The following is a 9,013-nucleotide window of genomic DNA, read 5'->3' as shown; positions in this document are numbered from 1 at the left end:
TTTAGAAGATATATAATTCTAATAGATAAAAAATTATTTTTTTAATCTTATATTGAACATCTTTAATTATCTTAAATTTTATTATTATTTCAAAATTATTAATTTTTATTTTGATTATATCATCTCATCATACTATACACTATTATTTTTTCTTATTATTTTTTTACATGTATAATATTATTATTATTTTTTGAACTATATTTTTTCTGATAATATATATACTTCTTTATTATGTGCTTTTATAATTTAACATTTTAAAAGTTTTTTTATAGTAATTTTAATTTTAATAAAATATGATATAAATAAGATTACATTAATATTAAAATAAAAATACGTATCTAATAAATTTAAAAAGTGAATGATATATTAATAAAAAATAAAATTAATTTCTTAAAAATAATAGAAAAGCGGTTAAACCCCGTGCCTGTTGAACCGCTAGTTTTTATAATCACGCTTGCAAAAAATTGTATCAAAATTCAATCTTTAAGGTATTTTTTGAAAATATATTTAATGTTGGATATTTTTGTGTTTTAAATTATTTAAAGACATTTTTGTCGATAGTAAAATTTTCGTGTATTTTTGTCGGCGTTCAAATGATTTGGAGACATTTTTGGTGCTTAATCCATAATAATAATAATAATAATAATAATAATAATAATAATAATAATAATAATAAGAATAATAATAATAATCCATAACAATATATAATGGCAATACATGGGTTTGGTGTCAAAGATTTCTTTCTAATATTACTCTTTCTATCAACTTCACCACTACTTGGCCACCTTGACGTAACTTTTATCTGTTATCTTTCACTTCTCATCCGTTTCTCTCTTCTACCATCTTATCTCTTATTAGTATTATTAAATACAAATAGAAATATTTTTATTTAATTTACTTTTAATCCAATTTATCATTTTTTTAAAGATATCACAAACAAAAATAGACACATGCCAAAATTATTGCCCTTCAATATTTTACTTGAAGTACTGTGTCTAAATTAATTATTATAAATTATAAATAATAATTTTTTCGTTTAGATCTATGTTTTAATTATTATTATTATATTTTTTTTACTCTTAGTAGCTATGATTTATATAAAAAATTACTTTATTATTTTAAATTTAAAAATACATTAATTTTATATCAATAATATAATTTAAAAATTATTTTATTGATATAAAATTAATATAATTTAAAAATTACTTTATTGATATGAAATTAATATATTTTTAAATTTTACCAAAAATAAAATAATTTTTTATTTAAATCATAACTACTAAGAGTAAAAAAAAATATAATAATAATAATAATAATAATAATAATAATAATAATAATAATAATAATAATAATAATAATAATAATAATAATAAAAACATAGATCTAAACAAAAAAATTATTATTTATAATTTATAATAATTAATTTAGACACAGTACCTCAAGTAAAATATTGAAGGGTAATAATTCTGGCATGTGTCTTTTTTTTGTATGTGATATCTTTAAAAAAAATATAAATTGGATTAAAAATAAATTAAATAAAAAAATTTCTATTTGTATTTAATAATACTTATAAGAGATAAGATGAGAAGAGAGAAATGGATGAGAAGTAAAAGATAACAGATAAAAGTTACGTCAAGGTGGCCAAGTAGTGGTGAAGTTAATAGAAAGGGTAATATTAGAAAGAAATCTTGGACACCAAACCCATGTATTGCCATTATATATTGTTATAGATTATATATTGTTATAAATACAGTTATAAAAATTTTATATTTGTATGATATTATATTAAAAAATTATTAAACTATTTAATAATAATTGAGATTATAATGATGTAAAGTACATTTAAGACAATATAATAATATCTATAATAATATTATTTAGGCCAATAATAAAAGATTTATTGAATCAAAATTTAAGAAAAAATAAATTATTATTAATTAAATAAATATAAATATAAATATATAGGATTCTTACCCATATTTGGACCGTTTGGTATATTACTTGAACCAGCTCTGGTGTTATAAAAAATTCATTATTAAGATGATAATAATGTAATTTGATAATTTAAGGGTACATTTACGAAATAAATTATACATAATTGGTACCTACTAAGAGTCCAGTAACATAGATATATCGTAAAAAATAATTCATATTAAATGATAAACTAACAATATAAATTTATTAATGGGAAGTATAACTTCGAGTACCTGATACAGAGTATTGTTGAGGGGGTATATTTGTGATATCTTGTAATGGTGTTGCCATGTTAGTTAGTCCACTTGATGTATTGATTTGTTTTTCTCGTCTAATACTTTCTCGGTAACTGGCACGCCTTCTGGCAAGGTGTTGCTGCCTCTGTTCTTCACTCATATTTTGTCTTCGTTGTCTGGCATAGTCTTGCTAAATTTGTCCACCACTTCCACGTGAATCTTCTATTGGTATGTTGTCAACTGTAATTAATCAAAGAAACATATAAAAATAATTTTACACTTTTATCTAATGAAGAAAAATAAATTACAGTAGGTTTTATATTATATTTAGGCGAAGTGAGAAGAACGCAGGAGAAGATGGAGGAGAAATGAAGGAAATTTTTTTTATTATGGAGTAACCAGTGAAGTGAGATAGATATGTATGGAGTAACCAGTGAAGTGAGAGAGATTAAGAGGAGAAATTGGTATCCTATTAGTTATTATAGGATGAAGATAAATATTAAGTAGTGGAAATTCTGTAACTGATGCAGTAACGTGATGTGAGAGAAATTAATGGGAGAAGTTATATTATATTGATGTGAACGTGAATGAAAATGAAGTAGTGGAATTCTGTAACTGGAAGTAAGTTATTAAAAAGGATAAAAATGAAAAAAAAAATATTGGACACTAAAATCGGTTTTCCCATTATATATTGTTATAGAAATGTGCATATTTTTTGTGTCTTCTGTATGACAAATACAATACTTTATATAATTAAATATCAAATCCAGTACTCTAAATAATTAATTATTTAAAAAATTAGTATACGAATATTTTAAGAAACACTTGATAGGTGTGATTCTCTTGCATGCATTATATACCAATTAAATAACTAAGCCAATATGCCAAACAAATAATATTATAAAAAAAAATTAATACATTTTCTTGTAATATAATTTATTTATTTTAGTTTAATTTAAAAATATTCATATACTCAAATTTTAAATACAATATTCTAATAATCAAGTATTTTAGAAAATAAAAAAAATTATCCCATTAAAAGCAATTTAAAAAGAAAAATATTAAAAAATATTTATAAAATTTTTTTATCCCATCAATGACAGGTAGTTAAATACAGACATGTCAAAAAAATAAATAAAATGTACATATAAAATGTAAATAAACTTTTTTTTTGTCAAATCAAATTAATGAGAGAAAAAAGACATAACGCTATTTGTTTACGTGAAAAATTGGTAACAAATAAAAAAATTAAAAATGGATTAAAAATATAGATTGAATAAGTAAATTGAAAAAAAAAATTTATAACCGCAGTGGAGGAAGGCAAAGAAGGAGGATGGAGGCAATTCAACTGAGAATGTTAAAAAAGGGGAAGAAAAAACATCAAAAGAAATACAAAAATGATAAAAAATTTTAAGAAACTATAACAAAAACTCTAATAAAATAATTAAAGTGAAGCTACAGAGTACATTGTACTCAGAATAAAACGGTACAAACTAAAACTAAGATAAAACTAAATAAAATATAATTTAAATGAATATCACAAAATATAATGAAATTTATCAAAAATTACTTACCAATATGACATATAATTTAATTGAACACTTCCTCCATCATAAATTATTCTTTTGTTTTTTTCGTACATGCTTCTAAAATCAACATTTATCATAGTCATAGTCTATTTTAGGAAGTTGTCTAAAGAGTTATTCAAAAGGTGAAAATGTTAGAGTTAAGTAAGAGAAGTAAAGAAAATTAAAGAAATGATAAAAAAAAATAAATTATTTAAGTGGAGGATTGAGAAAGAAGTTACGTGTGAATTTTTCTTGTAACTGATAGTGAAATGCATAACTGTAAAGTTAGTTTTGGATTATGTTGGTACTTAGCAGGGTTAAAATAGGAAAAAAAATTGGACACCAAACTTGTGGTTTTCGCATTATATATTGTTATAGATATAGAAAAATACTATTTGCTCATCAATTTTACAAATTATTTCCAATAAAATGTCCAAATCTAAAAATTTAAAATAATATAATTAAATCCTTTATTTTCCAAAGTAGCAATATTAATATTTAAAATATTAATTATTTAATCCAAATCATATAGAAATCCTTATTATTTCACAACTACCAACTTTATGATTTGAATATAGAAAATAATCTAATAATTGTGAGATTGGATAATAATCATAACTTATCTCAAATCCAATAAATCAAAACTTGCCTTAATTATATTTAATAAGATAATTTCTGAAAATAAGGCTGTAAATAACTATATGATTTGAGACTTGATCATAATAAGACTTTTCAAAAGTTCTAGGTCTTACATTCTACCCAACTTATAAAAATTTTCGTCCTCAAAAATTGATACAAAACAAAAGAAATCTCATAACAGTTCATCTTGGAACACATTTAAGGAAGAAGCAAAAATATCTTAACATATAAACACATATATACGGTTTTCAAATACTTGGGTTGTCATATGCATAAACATGCAAGGGTAGGAGTGTGATTGCCAAGCAAACGTTACAAGATAGGCTCAATGCAAAAGATGATATGATTCAAACATGTGATAGTAAGGCAATGCATCGAAGGCTATAAGACATGATGGGGTTAAAACGACGTGCTTAACATCCGCACACTAATCTCATATCAACCTCAAAGCTTCAACTTTTCAACTCCATCGAGCACTTTACAATCCTCATATCCGATCATAGGCCTAACAACCGCAAATCCTTTCGCAAAGAACAAAACACCCACAACTCATAACGTTGTACACCTACCGCTTCAGCCTTCGTATACACATATCACGTCTTAAAAAAAAACTAACGCATCACGTTACTACGTCTACAAGTCACACATGATATCAAACAATTCTCGAGTCTACTCAGAAGGATACAAGATTCTAGAAAGGAGAGTCAAGGATAGTACTCATAGATTTGAGAGAATGTATCCAATTCCAGATAAACAAAGATGCCCAAGCAAAGAAGTTTGCTAGAAATAAATCGATTGACAACTCCAAAGATAACTCTTGGATCCAAGAAATTCAATAGGACTAATAAGAAGAAGGACCAGCACATTAGTTTGAACAAATCCAAGCGGAGTCGAGGAAGTATGAGGTTCATAGAGAAGAATTTCTCAAACCAAAGACAAAGTTCACATATCTCAAGAGCACGATTAAAAATACTTTCAAATACATTGTTCATGAAAGAGTCGAAAACTTGCAAAAATCACTTCACAGTCTGAAAGAGAAGGTAACCAACAAACATCCTTCAAGAGAATAACCAAACATAAACGTGGCCTTGCTCTAATTCAATTTCATGTTGAAGTGGATTTTGTAGAGTTCTAAAAACAAATGCACACAACTTTGGCTAAGAGCTAAAATATTTCCTCAAATATTTTAGAAAGATAATTAGATGCACAACTTGACCAAAAGCAGTTCATAAAAACTCGGAAGTAATCAAATTCTTGTTCAAAAATCCTCAAAGTTCATATTCAAACAAGCGTGTATAACATTCATAGCAAGAGAAAAAGAGGAAGTTAAACTCTTTTTAGAAAGGAAATTCCGACGTAAAAATTTGCTTACAATTTGGTAAAGGAAATAAGTGGTGCGTTACAAGCGAACCGGTTTCCACTAAACAAGGAAACTTTCCAAAACTTCATTTAAAATGGCACATGCCAACTTTAAATTAATTTCGTCAAAATTGAAAAATGGTTTCAATCTCAATCAAGCAACAGAAAATAAATTCTGTTTAGAACTTCTTACAAGAGAATTAAAAACCTCTTTAAAAAGTTCAAAATAAGACTCCAAAAGTGTTCTTGAAATCACCATCTCAGAAGAACATTCAAGAAGTTTAAGATGTACTAAAAAGGAGTCAAGCCATACAAGAAAGGATCTTAAACCAAGATAGTTCAAACAAGATCCACTAGGCATGAAACATCAAACAAGCTTTTAATTGATTCAAAAGAATACAAAAGTCATAGGAAAATACAACCCAATCATTAGTAATCTTTTCCAAGGATAAATCTTTGACTAAAAACTCTTGTAAAGACAATGAGAGGATAAATGATGCACTATTTTTGAAACGAATCAAACTGACTCATATAAGAATGAGATTCACCAGAGAAAGGAAAGTTGAGATTGATTGTAGTGTTCCCAAAAGGTAGATGTATAAATTGTAATAGCACATCGATCCGGCGTTATTGGAGCCTCACCGCCGCCGTCCCTGTTGTGACTGGTGTCGCGTCGGAGGACCACCATCGCGGGAGAAAGGGAGAGAGCTCGCGTTGAAGAGAGAGGGGCGCTGTCTTGCGCGCCGCCATCGCACTTGGATACCGCCGCTGCTACTGCGAGCTCGCCATCGCCGGAGCTGGGTAGTTGTTATCCCTGCCAGCAGCGAAGAAGAAGCGAGATGAAACCCCCTCCATGTCTGCTGTCTCGGTCCGCTGAGAAAGAGCTATCGCCGCCGCGCCTATTCGCCGGAAAACCCCGCTGCCGTCGTCGGAAAACTCTGCCGGTAAGGGTTTTGAATTTGGGCTTCATTTGTTTAAGATTTTGGAAGCTTTAACGTCTCTGTATGTGGTTTCCAGGCACCATTGCCGGAGTCCAGTCACCGCTGCTACTTGAGGTGGCTGCCAGGCTGCTGTCGAACCGGTTCGGAGACCGCTACTGTTTCGGTTTAGCCGTTCCTTCTTCGGTTCGGTAAGCGTTTCGATTTGAAAGCCCTTTCGTTATTGTTCTGTTATCTCACGCTGAGGTTTGTGGCGTTAATTGCTATAAGATTGAGTTTCAGTTGTTGTATGTTGCGATTAGAGTCGTTGAGATTGTTGAGAAAGCAAGTGGAGCCGAGTTGTTGGTTGCCGTCACTTCGGGTTGAGGCGAAAGGGACTCCGTGAGACGTTAGGGTTATGGATTTGCGTTTTGAGGTAGGGGCGCTTTCCAAAAACTATATTCTTTTATATTGGAATTATTACATATGGATACTGATGTGAGAGAATGTGTATTTGGTGATTGTATCGGCCTTATGTATGGCTTGATTTGCCTTGATTGATTATGAACATCTGTTGGTTGAATTGTTGTGTGGTTTTGTGAAACGAAATGCTTTTCAAGTTGATTCTTTTAAAGCTTTGAGATCGAGTTTATTCCGTTGAGAATTGAATTGAGTTAATATTATTGAGAATGTGAAAAATAGAATCCACTCTTGAATTTAGCCTGGCTTGGTTTAAATGATCTGGTTTTTGATGAATGATTGTTATTGAATCGTTTCTTTGAAACTTTAGAAATGAGTTTATTCGGCTGATAAAGATTTGATTTTTGAAACGGTTTTCTTGAAATATGGTATTGAGATTAACTGTTGGATTTTGGCTTGCCTTTGAATTGATTTTGGATTCTGGGCTGTTGGAAAAAAATTGTGGAATGGTTTTGTTGGGACCCGGACCGGGTGGCAAAGTCCAAGTTTTAGGGGAGATGCTGCCGAAATTTCTATAAAATCCGAGTCTTTATTGAAATGTTGTCTAGGAAAAATGATGAGCTGAAGGCTTCTACTATTTTAGTTGAATTATCAAGAAAAGGATGATTCATGCTTTTGAAATGAATTATTAAAGAGGGAATTGTGATTTAGTCTTGCTTTTTAAGAAAGGCATTGTATCTTTTTCAGGAGAAAGTTATTTAGATGAAACTTATGTTTTAAAGCTGTTTTAAATGTGACAAGGGCAATGCCTTTGAATTTGACTTGAGGGTTTCAATTAGAGGAGTTTCAATGATGTTGAAAGAACCCTAATGTCTATTGACAAGTTTCATTTTGAAATGTTTTGGGAAAGGTTTTAAGTACTCTTTGAACTCTGAATTCTTGCAAGACTAAAACAATTTTGAACAGTTGAAACGTTCTAGAATTTATCATGGGGGTTGAAGTTGGTTTTGCCTAAGTAAAGGAAACGGCTTGAAAGAAGTAAATGATTACGTGACTCGGTTTGGCTTAGATCCTATTTTATTACTCAAATCGGAAAGCCAAGGTTTTAATGATTTTAAATGAATTTGGTGAAATGAGTTATGCTATTCTCCCCTAAGGACTTGGGACCTTGCCGAGAAACTTTGTTATAAAATTCCATTGTTGGATGGATGATTTTGAATGTTTTAAAATGAATCTTTAACTTTCCATGGTTATGGAAGTTTTGAAAAGAGGATGCCGAGAGTGGCATGGTTTTAAAAGGGGAATTTACCTTGAGTAAAAGTGGCTTATGAGCCTGAGATAATTTGAGAAATGAGATCTTTAAAGCCAAGGCTGAAAAGAGTTGAAACTTGATTTCAAAGTGAAATGATTTGGGAAAAAGTGATTTATGGCTTAAATGCCGATTTTATGAGTTGATGATGTTGAATGTGGAAATGCTGTTTTGTTGTGAGCCGGAATGGCTGTGTATGGTTATAAATATTGGTTGGTTCTGGATTGAACCGTGAGCCGGAATGGCTGTGTATGATATGAATATTGGCTGGTTCTGGACTGAACCGTGAGCCAGATGGCTGAGATGGATGTTGATCCATGGATGAGATTGAATGCATGTATATGCTGAATCATTGATAAATGTGAATGTTGCACTTCCACTATCGGAGATAAGAGTTTCCCTGGGAGAAAGCAGTGGCTAGCCACCACGTGCTCCAGGTTGAGACTCGAAACTCTTTTGACCCTATGTCATCAGGGTGGTCGGGCACTGTGAAAGCCCCGGATGAGCTCACCCCCATAAATATTCACCAGTGAGGGTAATGTAACACCCTAACTACCAAAGCTCATGCTTCCGGCTGCGCGACTCTGATAG

The sequence above is a fragment of the Arachis ipaensis genome, chromosome B1, assembly GCF_059453495.1.
Source record: "Arachis ipaensis isolate K30076 ecotype BB chromosome B1, ASM5945349v1, whole genome shotgun sequence".
NCBI classification, from domain to species: Eukaryota; Viridiplantae; Streptophyta; class Magnoliopsida; order Fabales; family Fabaceae; genus Arachis; species Arachis ipaensis.
The sequence above is the reverse complement of the archived record's forward strand: the minus strand, read 5'-3'. Positions refer to the sequence as shown.